Below are 18,359 nucleotides of genomic sequence, written 5' to 3'. Positions count from 1 at the left end.
GTCTCCAGAACCCGAGAGTCGACGGCAGAGTCTTGTGGCTCTCTCTTCTTCGAGAGCCCTGATGTCTTCGACTCACTCTTCGGCCCCGCTAACTACAGAACCTGAGGAAGGAGCTGCCGTCTCCAGAACCCGAGAGAGAAGCGCTGTCGTCTCCAGAACCTAAGGGAGGAATTGCCATCTCCAGAACCCGAGAGAGAAGCCCTGTTGTCTTCAGAACCCTAGGGACAAACACAGCTGTCTCCAGAACCCAAGAAAAAAGATTCATCGGCTAAAGAGAAGGGGGAGGAGGTGGAGACTACCTCCACCACAGCTCTGACCACAACCCCTACGCACTGATCTGGGGGCTGTTGGTCAGGTTCTTTGCCCTAGGCTCCTAGATACCCTGCCGTTGTAACTAGACCTCATATCACTGGGCATGATTCCCAGTTCACTGTATCGCCAGGCACAGTTGCTCCACGTGTCTCACACCTGAGCCTGCAGCTATAGCCACCAGGTCACTGGCCTGTGCTCCAGTCACCTCTGCCACTCCATTTGGGTCCCCTGTCACCGGAATGTGGACCGACCCATCCTCTAACCCACCCGCAAAACGCAAACAAGGTGTCATACAGCAACACAAGAACAGTAAGTTGTTTTCCCCTTTTCTATTTACATGGTTTATTAATAATGTAACAAAAAGTAACAATATTGCTGTTTTTATGTACACTTAAATGGATTTAGAATGGGAAATTGTTATGAAAAATAAAATGATTAACATATGCATCTACATAACTACCTCAGTTTATTTATTACACAGACATGTGTCAAACAAAAATTGACTGTATTTCTAACAGGGGCTGTCACCCAGTTATACATGGCACCTACTGGTTAAATAAATTACTTGGTAATGACCTGTGCCACGGTGTTATCACATAATTACATCAGGTAACAAAATGCTTTTTTACAAGGACAATCCCAAGCAATTACACAGTAGTTACTGCGTAAGCAGGAACTATTGGTTATTATAAAAAAAAAAAAAAACTGCGTGACTGTTCAAAATTACACATATAAATCTAACAAGAAACTATTTGCATCAGATACATAATTAATTTGAAAAAAAGTGGGGACAAACAAACTTTCCTTAAATCTACTGTAAATAGGATTTGAATTCCATTCCACTTTTCAGTGAAAGGGATGCTTTTAAGCATTCACATTTTCCCAATATTTTAATTTCTAGCCTGTTTATATCTTTGGGCCCGATTCACATACCAGTGGTAAAACTGGAGTTCAGATAGGAGGTGTGCTATTATCACTCCTCCAAACTTTCCTACTTGCTTTCGCTGTAATTCACAAAAGCCCAAATGGTGTTTTAAATAATGTGTGTTAATAGCACCCTTTTAACAATGATAGTGTGCTTCTTACCTTATTATCTCCTTTAAATAAATTGACACACGTAATACCTCCAGTAGGCATATTGGGATAATGTAGCTTGTATTTAAAAAGACTTTGCTTTAATAAAAAATGGCTCAACTAGGGAGCATATTTTAACATTCATGTTCTAATATACCGGTAAGCTTGTTACATTATTACTTGTAACATTTTTTTTTTTTGAGTTGTACTTCTGTTACTTTCAAGCAACAGTAATGTGACATGTAATATTACATGCTGTGTATGATTTTCTGTGACTTATTGTTTATTTCCTTACACGTTGAGTCAAAGAGAAATACACTATAGACTATTGTAATCGTGTGGTATACTTTTTAAGATGTTTCACATTGTTTTAGTGCTGTGTCTGCAGTTGTCTAACTTTATTCAGGGTCTGATATGGGGTACATGGGATTTCCCTGTTCTAATTCTTGCTCCCTGATGCCTTCCAGTAACTGAAATGACAGAAATCATCCTACTACTCCTGTGTATAAGAATGGGACAAATACCACATTTTTTAAAAGCTGACCCTCTCCTAGTTTTAATAACGCTCTATTGAAAAAGTGCTTTACATTTTCGTGGCTCATATAATTAACATGGAAACTCCCCAAATGCATTCATAAAGTGCTATTAAGAAAACTTGCTAATAGCTCTAATTCAAGCACAGAGACTGACATTTGTGGGGTTAGATAGTTTGCTGAAGAAATGATGTTAGCAATTATTTAAATTCAGAAATGGTACTGATGCCAACACAAATACTTTGTTAAATGATTCCTGTGGCAAAGTGCCCGCCCCTGTGTGAATTATATGTTGTGTGTTAATGTTGGTGTGACGGGATATATACGGGTCTGTGTAACACGAGTGTTTAAAATGTAGATTTGTATTTAGGCACAAGGATTGCACAGCACTTCACGTGCAAGTAAGATGTAATATGTGAGCACAGGGAATTGCACTTTATTAATTCACGTGCAGTTGTACCTAGACTCCAATTGAATGATTGATTGCTAATCGAGTCTCGGTACAGCTGCATAAAAGCTGCATGTTTTCACCCACTCTGGGTTGTATGTTCGGTGAGTGGAGAACGGGATTGGAGACAGAGGGAATAAGAATAAGAATAACTGTTAAATCAACTCACCGTGTTTGTCTGTATAGTACGTTTTGTTTGTCTCTTTTGTTTTGGCGAATGTGCCGTGTCCTGTGTTTTTTTGTGTTTGTTACAACCTTTTTATTTACTGTTCTGTTCACTCATTAAATGTTGAGCAAAACCATTCGCTCAGCTCCACCAAACTCCACCTCTCTCTGACGTCACCCACTCCGGCCGTTTTTGTGACAATTCCATATTTAGAAAAAATCATTATTTGTAATTCTTCTAACAAAAGAAGACTTCTCAAAGCTGTGGAAGCATTACACGTTGTGTCACGCACACTAAAGGTATCCTAACTTCCCCTTAGCCAGCTTTGAGGAGTGTTTTCAGAAGCAACTGATCCAAGCAGACACAACTATAGAAAATCATAGAGAACACACACAGGGATAGTAAACAGGTAAGACATTCAATATCAGAGAAATGCAGATGATTTGAAGTATCCCTTTAAGGTTGTATGGGCACTGTGACAATGAATGTGCTTTAGCCAAGTACTTAGATTCTTGCCTAATCAAGCTAGCTAGCTAGCTCTCAGTGAAAAAGGAGTATGATCACGCTATGCTGCTTTATCTAAAATCTTTCAGTAAGGTTGATAATTCCCAGCAAACGTGATTTCCTTGAGCAATTATTATGTCAGAATTCAAGGGGTGTGGCAATTTGATTTAATGAATGCTCTTTACAGAACCAGCTTAATGTGTCAGGTGTATTAGAGATTGTTGTGACATAAAATAATCAATTGAATGGTAAAACTGATCTACCCAGTCAAGATTCTAACCAGTGAAAGAAGCTGCCTTTTTATTATTATTATTTAAAAGCCATAGGCTTAATAAGGCAGTGATTACAGAGGGATGGGAAATAAACATCAGGAGTGCTTTTTAAAACTTCTTGTCCGTGGGACAACATTCTTGAAAAATCTATAGTCATGTCAAAATAGAATATAACTTTTAGAATGTTGCTTTTACTAAACAATAAACAATCAATTAGTGATTAATAATAATGTTTGCTTCATAAAATCAAATAAAGAAAACGTAATTCAGAACATTCTTGCCAAAACTGAGCCCATCTCTTTGTTGTGCATTATATATGGCAAGTCAGACTTCACGCACCAGACCAAGAGAGATACCTTTTATTATGATGTGCAGCATTTCAGTATCTTAGGTTTTGGTTTTGATTCTCGTATATACTATGATTTTAAAGCATAGCATTACTGGAGAGCATATCAAAATGCTTTACATAACCAAGAATGCTTAGTGACCTGAAAGAATTTATTATTATTTTTTTTTACAGAAGATGTTGATGAGTTGACAGATCTATCTGATGGTGAACATCTTCACATTACAATTTGGTGTAAAATGAAAACCAGACCCAGTTTAGTGATATTTAGAGGTATTAAAAGCGCACTGTGCTTGCTCATGCATGGCTAAACAACTTCCACTAAGTAAGCATGGAAACGGCCATTTAAATCTGGTACGTTATGCTGGTTTCGGTCTTTTACATCTTTTTAAAGCAGACTAATCTGGTGGGTTCTGTAAGAAAGTTTTCAATACTGTTCTTTGATTCCAAAGAGAACTTGTCGGCATAGCTTCTTAAACTTCTTTATTGGTTTTTGCAACCATTATTTGGGTATTTACCCTCAGTTAAATAAATGTAAATGTTTTGTTACATGAATTGTGACAGCTTTTGGCAAATATTCTAGGCATGCGCAAATGAATTCGCATGACTGTGCATGTCTTCTGACTACAAATGAGACATTTTTCTCCTGATGACTCTATTTGTTAAACACCAGACATCGGAGATATGAATTACACCCCCCCCGAAACACCCAGGCTAATGGGAGAGCATGCTACTTCCCAACAATAAGGTTGATGGGCTGCTCATTTTTATTTATTTATTATTTATTTGTGTTTATTTTTTATTTATTGTTTATTATTATTATTGTTATTTATTTATTAACTTAAAAACAGTGGTACTGTAAGGAATTTTAGGGGGTAAAATGGTGATATTTTCTCAAACAAAAGGTTATTTACAGTTTTGATAAGTCTATTAAATATATATTAAATATTTTTAAAAAGAGGTTTATTTATTACGACTACGATAACATAAACACTGATTTGCTGTGTGCGTACAACTTGAGAATCAGAATGTTCTAAGAACACAGTGAGTGGGTCTTTCAAAGCTCCTCCTCTTCACTGCTTTAGTCTCTGGTCACTAATCAGGTTATTTTTACTTGAAAAGGTTTTAGTGCTTATATTTATATTCAGGACATGATTTACATAATGAACAACATCAAAGGTTTATAGAGGTTTCATATATAGAAACAGATATAGAAACTTGCTAAGAATTCAAATTGTAGATATTTTGGAAGGCTACAAAATGTGCCCATTCCTCAAGCAACACCACCTCTCATTACCGCAGAAAAGCTGGAGTGGAAATCTTTAACCATGTGTGTACTCCTGTGAGTGTGAGACCTTCACAGTAACATGAAATGTCTGCTCATTACTGTGTTTATTATTATTGTTATTCTATTGGCAACACAGCCATGGTTTATGTATCGTTTATGCTGTTGAGCAATTGTATTTGATATATGATGGTATATTGCTTTGTTTAGATTAGGGAGTTTATCTTAATGAAGCTGCTGCAGTTTTACATGTGGAACAAGTGTTTGTATAGCTATATATTCGGTAATCTCCCAAGAGAAGGGTTAATGCTAATCTTCAGTCTTTACTGCTAAGAGTTAGGGACTAGAGCAGGGGGCCCCAATCCTGCAGGTTTTCTTGGTGTCTTTACATCATCAGTGGCTAAAGATCTAAAATACTTGTTAATCTTCACTAATTAAGCTAATAATTGGTTCAATTAAGTAACTAAGCGCTCGGTTGAAATGAAAGCCAGAAGACCCTGTAGCTCTCCAGGACCAGGGTTGGAGACCCCTGGTCTAGAGAATATTATTATTATTAATAATAATAATAATAATATAATAATAATAATAATAATAATAATAATAATAATAAATAATAAATAATAATAATAATAATAATAATAATAATAATAATAATGAGTAAACATAGAATAAGGGAAATGTTTATCAATCTTCTGTTTATAAACAAAGTCGGCATTCATGCAGGGTAAACAAAAAACATGTAAAGGAGAAGAAACACATTTGTTGTAAAATATATGAATGTTTTTATTGTAATGAATCTTATGATATGGAGTGAATGTTAAATAACCGTTTATGTTTGTATGTAATGGATCCTTTAGGAGTATTTAGTGCTCTGTCTTTGCTTTCTTGGCCATTGTGTTATTCATAATCTTGTCTTTGTGAGTGTCAGTCATTTTGTACACAACCTGTTAAATCTGTGAGCATCAGTTGTGATTTGTGTGAAGTATTCTTCAGTGCCAAAATACATATTTATGCCTGTGAAGACGACCAAGCTGCTGTTTCCTGGGTTCCAAAAACCTCCATGTTCCTGAGGTGAAAAATGTGATTGTTGGTGGGGGTAAACTTGAACCATCACCCAGTCACAACTCCACAATAGCACACCAGGAATTGCCCTGAATAACTATTTTTAATGAAATCTTAAGAAAGAAATATGATTAATAAAAACCAAACAACTACAGTACAACAAACTAATGCAGTAATTGGCTTGCATTGTAACCATTTGTATATTATTTAGGAGTCTATTTGAATATATTTTTTAATATATAAGTGTGGGTATCTGTAGGGCTACTCACAAGGTCATTGCAGATTTTAGGGGCAATTGCTTATATATTTGTGTGACAACTGAAGAGCACACCAGTCTTCCCAGTGGATACAATCTTTCCCTTTTTAGGATCTTGGATTGTGTTCCTTGTGCTCTGAGTTTGACTTCACTCATTATCTGGCTGTGTGAGAGGCTGCTGTCACTATGCTGTCAATGGGACCCTTTGTGATGTTTGTTTAGCCAAGATGAAATCCAAATGAAAGAGAATGGCAGAGACTCCATATCCAACACATCATGGTTATCGGTAGTAAATGATTCCTGTGAGTGACAGCCAATTTCCTACATGTCGCATGTGTTTCAAATGATTGGGTTTAACAATACACCATCATGCGATTCAGGGAGCCGTTTGCGTAGGATACAGTGGTATATCCCCAGAGTTACAGAGGAAGACATGAAATTAAATGGTAGCCACCTTTCCTCTAGTTTATTACAGAATGCTGGAGCTGCATGAGCCAGAAGGGTGTCAGCTCTGCAGTCTCCCCTATTAAAACTATTCTTGGTGTAACCAAGAAAACAATTAGAAACAACCAATTTGGACTGTTTCCACTGCTGCGTAGCAAAGGTAATCTCAGTACCAAAGATAACTGTGCTTGGTGACCACATGCCCTGCTGCTAAAAAAAAATGGGGGCAGGGACAATTTATTGAAATTGACTATGGATTTCTTTCTGTGATAATCCCTTTACTAGAAGCTGGGTAGTATCATAAACAGGCTTGCTTTTGTTTTTCAGAGATGTACTGATTTTTGAGCTGACTCAAGCCCTATTAATTGTGGAACAGGTTGCAGGGACTTTGCTGGGGTGGCGATAACCAAGCTAAGGACAAATCACAGCAAAAGAAACGGGTAGTACCAGTAACTCCTTTATAAAAGTTTACTTTGTATTTTTGCATGGTACTTTTGCAGTTTCCCCCATGCTTTTCCCATGATATACTATGCATTTATCCTGGTTTGCCATGTTTATTGATAGCCCTTACCATACCTCCCTATAATTTACAATGCTCATACTATGCTGGACTACTCTTTGCTATGTATTTACTATGGTAAACCTTTATAAGGGTCCTGCCACACTCAATCAGTGGCAAACCCTATTGGATAATTAAGAGGTTTCATTGTGTTCTAATGAAGAACCCGTCAAAAACATATTGTACTCTAAAAGACATTTTGTGAGCCAATGAAAAGCAAACATTGAAAAGGCACATAACTCCGGGGTGCCTTTCTACTGCAAGCCAAGGACTACATAACAGTCTGACAAAAGCTGGACGGCTAGGAGCTCTGCACATGAAAAGGGGGCGGGGCAAAGCCCTGCTGGTTTATATGTGTTGCGTTTTATTGTGATTTAAAATGTATTGTTTATTATTTAAAGAAAATGTTTGTGTATTTTAGAATGGGGTACCCCCGCCCCTGTGCATATTTATAGGGCGGCAAAGCAGTAATGTTTGTTATTGTTTAGAAGCATGGGTGGGGAAGTCTCATCCACACAAATATCTTGTGATGAAGTTGACCATCTCCCGAGTTAATTCACTGGTCAACTGTTGCTAATCGGGAGTTGATCACCTGTTTAAAACCCTGCAGTTTTCTGTGTTCCGGGTAGAGTGTTTAGGAGAGAGAACGAGAGCGAGCAGAGAATCCAAGAGCAAGAACTATAAAGAAAGAAAAAGAAATAAGGATAGAAGGCACCTGCCCAGCCTGACCTTAGGTCTGCTTTATTTTGTGTTCGAGACTGTTTATCTGTTTTATTTGCTCTGTGAGCAGTGTTTTCTGTTTGAACCTTTTATTTGATTTTTTGTGTTTAAATCCACATTGCGCCGCTCCTTTGCACCTCAGTACCTGCCTGCTTGTCTGTGTGTCTCTCTGGCCTGTTTCAGGTCCACTTTTTCATCTGTGCTGCTCTACCATGGCATTGGAATGTACCAGCAGTAGTGCTAAGAGAGCTGTGAGAACGAGCTGGAGGTTATTCTGATTCTGGTCTCAAATTGTCTTGTGGTCATGGAAACAAATGCAAGAAATTACAGCAAAGTATATTGACTCTATCTTTAAATAACCTCACTTTATATGCTCTTTAAAACCTGAAGAAAAATATGTTAGCAAGCAGGTCTACAGCTAGGCAGATTTGCAGTGTCAAAAACAGCGTCATGAAGAATGCTGCATCCTGTGCTGTACGTCACATGGTCTGATTACAGTTCGACTGATGTAGTGAGTTTGAACTACAATTCATGAAATGCCAGGAAGCAGCAGTAAACATTCATTTTGTAGCATTTTATTTCAATTATGTACGTACCGTATCTCTAAATTACAGAATACAAATAGGCAAAGCACCAAAAGATCTTCAGCACAAGAAAAAAAGGAGCAGTGATAATAGTAGAAACTATAAGAAAATAGAATTACTTTCATTAGCACTCCTTTAAGTTGTGATATAGTGTGAGCTACACTAAAATGAGTTGGGTGACCTTAAAATAAAAAGGGAAGGAAATAGTAAATGTTTAGGATGAATATAATACATTAACATATACAGCGTTCTGCCTACACTACATGAACACATTCTTAATGATGGAAGCAGCAGCTGATCAACCAGTCCCAGTCTTTGCACTGGTGTAACGTACACTAGCAGTGCTTCTTTCTAGAAACATGATGGCAGTGTAACCAGCTGCAATTTAGGGGTGTCTCAGTTTCCACCCAACCCTGTAGAACTAATAGGGTTTTTAAAGAAGACTAGAATTGTTTCTTCCTCAGCAGTAGATTCAAGCACAGCTTCTATTCATGTCTTCAAGCTCTTCTCTCTGTGCTCAGTTTGAATTTGGACTGACTTATGAACCATTTAAAAGGTTAAGAATCTCACTTTTTTTTTAAATTTACTTTTCCTGTAACCTTTAAAATGATACAGATTAAAAAAAAATCATATTGAAGCAACAGGACTCAAAAACATCATACAAATGAAAGGTGAAAAAAATATAAATATATTAAGAACTAATATTTTATGAACTAAGGTTTTAAAGCCCCTCTTAGCAATCTTATTGTCTGCACTGGCAAGAAAAACTATGTTGAGCTGACTGATATATTGGCTAATGTCTACATCAGTGTAATGAGTTTGTTACAGTCACATACACCTGTAGAAAACAGTTAAAAGCTATTACAGGTTTCAGTGATGGGCAAGACAGCAGGTCTGACAGACTATCTGTTCAGTTGTCAGGTGATTCAATTTCAGAGACAGCACAAGGTGAATAAAACACAGGACATTCAAATCAATGCTCATAATATACATTTGACTGGGACATCATCAATACTTTTCTATAAATGCTACCGAGAAACTCTGTAAAGAAGGTGAGAATATTGTTAGCCAAAAATAATAAGTGTTTGCCTAACCAAGCTGCATGTCATTGGAAAACCTCAGTACTAGGAGACATTGACTGTGGCTAAAATCAGGGAGAAACGGTAGACAGGAGGGAAGGACAGGTGGAAGACTGTTAATCAATCTCCCTTCAGCAAGACCAGTGAAAACATTATGACTTCATAACATTATGCCTTCTGAGAGGTCATTACCAGGATAGCACAACCAAGACCCGAGATTCCACTGTAGTAAGATCACATAAGAAAAACCCCATGCAAGACACTGCCCACCACGGGAATAAATTTAACTATCGTATACAAAACCCAAGCCATTTAACCTGCCACTTTTCAACGTGTTGTAATAAGTTCACAATTAGTTGTTTAGAATTTCAAAAATTTGTTTAGAAAATCCATAAACTACAAACTTACACTGACAAGACTGAATAATGTATCTCTGCTTTGCTTATGAATTACAATGCAATCGCAGACTGACTTAATTACATTTTAGTTCCATCATTAAACATCCCGGCTACAAAGCCCAATATAATCTGTGAGAAAGGGGGGCATTGCCCAAAGGTGGCCCAGAGTTATTACCAACGTGGCCTTGGAGTTAGAATCATAAGTAGGGGTTTGTTTTACAAATACAAATTGCCATGAACTAAATAAATACATACAAGTCTAATACAGTGTTATTTAAACTATGGGTATGTGGCACATGGTAAGAGGAGCTGGTCCTGCAGTGTAAATGGGGTAATGCAGAGATGACAACTTTTGAACTTTTATTTTAATCTATCCAAGCTAGACTTTAAATATTAAATATTTAGAAAAAAATAGCTACCAAAATACTCTGACAGAAATACATCACATGAAAGATCCACCATAATTACTTATTTTTTCATTTAAATATTAATACTCCGCAACTATACCATATACAAAAATACTATAGCATTGTCCAAAAACACTAGTCTGCTATAGCATTCACCGTTGTATACTATTGGAAATTATACTGTTTATGGATGGCACTATGGCATTTTTATGTGGGATAGGGCCACAAAACACCAAACACAAATTAACGGTGCAGATTTAGTAAAGGAGTACACCACTGTCAAAACTACACAAATACCATGTTAGTTTTAGTTCAAACAGTAACAATTTTTTTCATAATAATTACAAAACAACAATTATGGAAAGCCAAATCCTGCAAAAACACTATACAATCTAGGCTCTTAAAACATTCACTGAAATGCAGACACACTGCCAGACAGCAAGCAAATTAATTTAAAAGTCTCTTGAGCATTAAGCTTGCAATACACTACAGAGGCAGACAAAGTGATGCACCCTTGGCATGTACTGTGGGCTTAGAGTAACATTACCAAGAAAACGGCAACGCTGACAGCACACACATAAAAAAATAGTAACACATTTCTTGCAAAAATAGTAGGGATTGATAGCAGTCTCCATACAATAAATACAGTACTTCAGGAATAACTGAATATCATGAAGAACAATAGGCTGTTTGGGGATTTACAGTTACAGGCAAACGTATTGGCACACTACACTTAATATAAGATAACATCTTGTGTATGATTTTTGCAATTGCTTCATTGAGAGAAAATCATATTTATAAAAACATATAATGCATTTATAGTTGGTAAAATATGCATTAGATAATACCATGTACTGACACATTCTTTTTAGTAGCAACATCCTTAACCAAGACTGACATTTACTGTGTTACTTTTCAACAGAATGTCCCTGGTATTCACACACACACACACACACACACACACACACACACACACACACAAAGATATAATAATAGACTCTTTTTGGGTGGTGCAGAAATATCAATTAAATTTGGTAGCAGCTGACTGGACAATGCAAATACTTATTTTATTTTAATTGGGAGTTGGGAGGTACTGTAGATCCATACAATAATTGAAATGTATTCTCTGCTTAGACCAAAGCATATGAAAATGAATTTAATGATACTGCCTGCACAAAAAAGTACATTGTTATTCTAGTCCAGCAGAGTTTTTCTTCATGCCAAATCACTCTACATATCTACAGAGTACTACATGACGAGTTGTGGACTCCCTGGCTCATTACTGAACTGGAATGCCATGTTGTCTCCTGGAAGTTGCCTTGTATTGATTTTTTCATTTGCTAAGAGGGCACAAACAGTGTGCTGTGGTAAACAGCATCCCTTCGACTCCCTCAGTGCCTATCCAGAAGGTCTCACACATTTGCTCCCACTGTGTTTCATCAATAACACAGTGAATGCTGTGTACCTCACAGAGTTGTAAAATCCCCAACTGACCCACAAGTTAAAACCATGTATCATGCAGACAGACACACAGTTCACATGAATCTATCAAGCAGAGAAAAAACATCCTCCTATGCCTGTTTGACAGCGGCTTCAGGCTTTGCAAACAGGAAATAGGGTGTTTTTTTAATAAGCACATTGTTACCACCTAATTTAAAATAGGCCAGCTCTTTTGGCAGGCTTGCAAAATAAATCCCACTTTTTCATTTGCGGTCCAACGATGTTTAGACCATGGGCTTATGAAAAAGCAAACCATTCTCTCATTGTACATTGTATGAAACTTTTTTTTTTCATTCTGAACTGGTTCACCTTTGTCAATTCCTTTAGAAATTACCAGCATTTTAGGCTTGAGAAACTTCTCAAATGAGGCATTGCGTTATGCCTTATTATACTTTGCTATGCTTTTACTGGTAAACACAAAAAGGTCCTTATGTGATGAGGGATATGAAACAAGATCTACAGAGATGGAAAAACTTCATGTTCCAGTTGCCATAACCTAACCCATTAGGGCTGTTTCAGAACCCTTTCATAACTGAGAGACAGCTTCCCATATTGTTGTCAGGTTTGCCTCATTTTTGACATCAGCATGCTTCCTCAACATGCTTTCCTCACATGCTTTACATGTTCTAGCAGCCTTCAAAGAAAATGATTGTTCCCCCATCTTTTATATATCTACTGTAGAAAACCAGCCCTTATTCATGACACAACTTAGATTCCCAAAGCTTTCAATGAAAGCCTGGCAATTAATTCAACAACAGAGTGGATAAGATGTCTGCTGTGCACAGATTCAACATGCCTGTCAAAGCTTCACTTCCAAATGAAAACAACTGTATTATACCCAAGGAAATATGATCATCTTTTTTTCAATGAATAAACTGTTTACTACTATAACTTTTTTACTCAACAACACAGGCAATCAGCAAACATGATTTTGGTGAAAAATAATTACTGCAAATAACTTTTTTTTTTTTTTTTTTTACCTTTTTCTTATGGTCTCACAAAATACCATTAACAGGAAAGCATCAGGTAAGATTGATATCTGTTTAATTTGTTGTGGTTTGCCTTAGCTTGAATATCTCCACCCCAGGACGGATTTGGTCAGCTGTTGGTCCGAAGCAGAGAATGAACTGAAAATGACCACATGAAAAAGCAAAGCCCCTGCAACCCGCTGAGCAATTAACAGGTTTCAGACCTGTTGAAAATGAGCAAGCCTACAACTAACAATGGAAATAGACTGGACATGTTCCTGTAGTTGTTGATTTCTAGCTAGGCAAAGACACAGATCTGTAGAAAAACTGGTAGGGGTCAATTACTGTATATAACTGATCACAGACTTATACACTGAGTAGGAATGGTAGAACCATATGTTTTAACACTAGACCCGCCATGCTAGTCAATTTGACCCATATTGCATTTAAAATGTTAATTACTCTTCCATGGTAAATTGTACATGCATGTCTGCTTTTTACTTTTTCTAACTATATGAATAAATAAATATCCAGACGGCGTTTGATAACAAGAATCTCAAAAATTATAAAGTTATAAACTATTCTACCTAGAACCGCCATGCGGGTCAATGTGACCCATGCATTACAATACATGTCTTTTTTTTATATAACGTAAGATATTCTATTTTTTTTTGTAAATACAGCAAACAAGACACACCTCCTCTTCTTAGCGCATGTGTTTTTTATATTTCAAGCCATTCTTTCTTTGTAGACTGACTACGAGACAGAAATTGCTATGATTGTGAATTTGTTAAGATGCCAACTCAGTAAAAGCCTAGTTGCTTATTTTTCAATGTACCTGGGAGACAACAATCCTTCATTTCATTCCAGAAATGCAACTGGGAATATATATGAATGAAATATTTAATCTTGAAAGTAGTCATTTTGATTGGAATACGGCAAGCTGCACTCAGATGCATACAGCAAACTGAAATGACAGGTAGGATAACAACTTATGTGCCTAATATGAAACATATGTTATATATTCTTTTTTAATATTACTTTTAGAAAAAAAATAAACATTTTGGTTTTACAGGTTTGTATGTACCAGTTTACACATGTTTACACAATAGTGTTCAATGGAACTGCGTCTGTGTTTACAGCCGAGCTCCTGGATGCAGGCACAGTCAGCTGGCAGATGCGTACGCTTCTCCATAGAGTACAATGCAGCCATCATACCGGAAGTAGTGTTATATTTTCTTTATATGTAGTATTAGAAACAATGCAGTTTTATAGTTTTGTGTGTACATATACCTGTTTACACCTGTACACGGATATATGTACATACCCGTTTCTTTTGAAATGTGTATTTTATTATATTTTTTCACTGTAGTCATGCTGTACATGCACTCAATTTGAAAATAAAGCCTTTTATGTTTACTTTTCCATTTAAATAGGTGTTTCTGCGATGCAAATGTTAGATATGATGTTCATGAATAAAACTTTTGAGTTGTATCCAATAGTATGTCTTTCATTTTTATAACGAAGCAGTTTAAAAATGTATGGGTCAAAGTGACCCATGTGGTTGTTCTAGGTAGTTCAAAAATCCGGCGGTTCTAGTGTTAACGGCATGCATGTTTGTGTATATTGCCACTGTTACAATCATTAAAATAAGATTATTACCAACAGATAGAGAATCAAACAGTGTTGCTGCAGCATTTTTTGAGTTGCAACAATTCATTCCGAAGTGTCCCACATACATGAAAAAATCACTCAGTTACAACAATGATCCTTGCACCTTTTATTTTTTCTCATTTTAACACTTAAATTATTAATTACAATATGTGCTAAAATGACTGACAGTCATTAAAAGACGAGGCACTCCCCACCACCTTGCAACTTGTCATATTGTGAAGAAAACCCTGATTGCTAAGATAAGGAATTGTATTATGGGTTATACAAGCCAAACAGACTTTAAAAAAAGCCCCATATTGACATTTCATTCTCCAATTGGTAGGCAAGCCAGATGTGGCTGAAATGCAGTACATCTGAAGGGGAAAAGACTGGATTGCATGATAATTGGCTACTGAACCTCCCAACCTGTGTAAAAACAGTGTTTTTCAGGGTCCTATTTTAAAATTTCAACCACGCCTCCCAATGTGAGTTTTTTGGGGGACATTTTTAAAACTGAAATAATCAGTATGGCATGACATGTGAAATGAATAAAAGTATTAGTGAAAATAAGTGCTGTGCAAGGGGAATCTTATTCCCTTGCCATATGCAACATTATGACAATACTGTTTCACTCTCAGTGCATTCAAAGTCTGGCTTACTCTATTTGTCTTAAAGTGGCTTAAACGTCTGTACTCTAGTGTTTAGTGTTACGATTGTCAAATCCTTTGTGTTGTGATACCATACTGCACCAAAAAAAAACAGTGCTATTGCAGCACTACTGTGTTCAGTTCTAGTCACCTCGCTACAAAAAGGATATTGCTGCTTTAGAAAGAGTGCAAAGAAGAGCGATCAGAATTATTCCGGATTTAAAAGGCATGCCATATGCAGACAGGCTAAAAGAATTAAACCTATTCAGTCTTGAACAAAGAAGACTACGTGACGATCTGATTCAAGCATTAAAAATTCTAAAAGGTATTGTCAATGTTGACCCAAGGGACTTTTTCGACCTGAAAAAAGAAACAAGGACCAGGGGTCACAAATGGAGATTAGATAAAGGGGCATTCAGAACAGAAAATAGGGGGCACTTTTTTACACAGAGAATTGTGAGGGTCTGGAACCAAATCCCCAGTAATGTTGTTGAAGCTGACACCCTGGGATCCTTCAAGAAGCTGCTTGATGAGATTTTGGAATCAGTAAGCTACTAACAACCAAATGAGCAAGATGGGCCGAATGGCCTCCTCTTGTTCGTAAACTTTCTTATGTTCTTATGTTTCCTGTTGTAGTAACAGCGTCTTAATTATTAAATGAGTTTCAATCTGCATTTGTTCATAAAAGGATCAATTGGGTTTACTTTTTGTGATAAATAAAATCGGTGAGGTCGGTAAAGACCAAATATCCCATTAAGAGGCTAAATGGTTTCAGGTCTCAAATATCACCTCCTCTCACAGAGAGAGCATTATTGAAGAGGTTGTTAATCATAGCAAGTTCAACACAGCTATTGAAATATCTGAGGTTCACTTATGCCTAACGCTTTGCAGGATTTTAAATATACATCAATTGTCAACAGTCATCGGGGAAACAGCAGGTGAATAAAACAATGTGCAGTTTGCTGGGGTACCAGGGAGTAAACTTGTTTATAAATGTGCACGGAACCATTCACAGCAGAAAATTATAATATATTTCAAAACATGTCTAAATACATTCAGGAATATTTTGTGGAACATATTACAATATAAATCACAATATATTTTTTTAAATATGTCTTTATGTATTTCAGAATAAAATGTGGAAAATTGTATATGAGTCGATCTCCATGTATTAAAAAAATAGATATGTTGGCATATTTTAAAGCATAATTTAAACTTTTTTTTTAAGCAGCAATGTCTAACTTTGCAATAGTGTTTCTAAATATGTTTTAATATATATTTTTAGGATACATTTTTTAATATATGGCTCAATAGTCTCTGGGCAGTGGAAAACCACTGGTATGGGTGCTAGGGAATATAGAATACGCTGGGTCCACATTACAAGACATTTTTTTAACCACTGGACCACACAGCCTCCGTCCATCTTTCATTGTTAGATTATGCACAGTGCATATGTACAGTGAAGCAGCAACCCATACTATTTATATTTTAATTATCTGAATAATAACGTCTATAACTCCCAATAAGGCAACTAATTTTCTGATGAAACTAATTATTTCTCCTACTTTCTCTAAACTTCAGAGCAATTAAATATAGCCCTGATAATGGCAATGTTTCTTACTGGCTAGAATTTGTTTATACCCCCCAATGTTTAGAGAACGTGTTTAATGAAAAAAATCAGTTGTCTCAGTACCAGTAATAATACTGCTGATAGTAACATCTGTCTTAACAATATCTATGTGTTCATGTTAAGTGAAATCATATCTTTAACTACTGTTTGAAACTCAGGTAATGCTTTATTAAAAACAAACGCAACCTTTAGAAACAAGACGTGCATATTTTTTTATGTATCGTAACTCAACTGAACCAACAGGACAGTGAAAAGCTGTTAATATATATATATATATATATATATATATATATATATATATATATATATATATATATATATATATATATATATATATATATATATATATATATATATATATATATGTGTGTGTGTGTGTGTGTGTGTGTGTGTGTGTGAACAGATACAAAGATCACTTGGATACATATTTTTATAAATCAACACACTCGCAATTAAAAAAAAGAAAATAGCTCAAACCCATTTTATGCACAAAAAAATTAACATATACAATAAGGAGTTTCATGATTCACCACAAAAAAGTAGTGTATTGATCATTTACTTACTTGTCTGGAGTCATCTTGTAGATAATCTATTCCAAGCCAGGACGTTTTGTGTCACTTCTTTAAAACGGAGTGCTTTTATTAAGGCTTCGGTCCCCCAAAAAAGAAAGCACTGCTGGTGAATTGTGAGCCTGATTCCTCAGTGGTTGTGTGCATGAACTAAATCTGCCGCTGCACTTGTAGCGCGCTGATGACAGAGCTTCTTGATACACTGCTTGTGAACTAGCGCCGCCTCCGCACAACTGCGCGTAAAGCCACCCCTCTCCCATCCGCGTCCTTCACTCTCTCCTGCGCCGTCGAAACCATAGGTGCATTGTCATCACCATCAGCATTGCTGGGTGGTCGTGATCTGCAGCTGCGCTTAAATAAACTACTGCATTCCTTCAGCTCTCCAGAGTAATTACAGTGCAGTTTTTATTCAGTGACAATTGTAACATTTCATCAATAATATTCTGATTGCCAAAATGACTTCATTATCAAAGATAAAAATAATTCGACAACCATGAGGCCAATAGTGTACAAGCATGAAGCATGCCATGATCCAGATTTTGTTTTTGTTCATATGTGATGTTCTTCAGTGGCTACACAAACAGCTTACCATCCTGTAATTTCTTACAAATAAAAATTTGACACACACTGAAAAGAAATGCATTGTTAAAACATACATTATGTCATTTTGTATTACAGTCAGGCGTTGTGCAGAAATCCCAGATTTAATTGTGATCTCTTGCGTATTTATTATTATTATTATTATTATTATTATTATTATTATTATTATTATTATTATTATTATGTTTCACTTTATTTTCCCTATTACCGTGCCAAGTAGTCAACAGTAGTGGTTATAGTCCATTAACTCTAACAAAAATAAATATATTAATGATTTATTTGTAATATTATATTAAAATGAAAATATATGGAATGTATTTGCAAAACTCATATTTCTAATAAA

At 36.1% G+C, this 18,359-nt stretch overlaps 1 protein-coding gene across 1 annotated transcript in view; it reads right to left on the bottom strand.

The window, feature by feature from the left end:
* LOC121327744 (5-hydroxytryptamine receptor 1F-like) overlaps positions 1-17,542 on the bottom strand; it is a 52,447-nt gene extending 34,905 nt beyond the window's left edge. Inside the window, exon 1 of the mRNA XM_041271928.1 lies at positions 17,411-17,542. The gene's annotated coding sequence lies outside the window, so the exon portion shown is untranslated. The remainder of the gene's footprint in view (positions 1-17,410) is intronic.
* Positions 17,543-18,359: the final 817 nt, after the last annotated feature.

This window comes from Polyodon spathula, chromosome 15, assembly GCF_017654505.1.
Source record: "Polyodon spathula isolate WHYD16114869_AA chromosome 15, ASM1765450v1, whole genome shotgun sequence".
Classification (NCBI taxonomy): domain Eukaryota; kingdom Metazoa; phylum Chordata; class Actinopteri; order Acipenseriformes; family Polyodontidae; genus Polyodon; species Polyodon spathula.
Note: the sequence above shows the minus strand (reverse complement) of the source record. Positions and strands in the feature narration are given on the sequence as shown.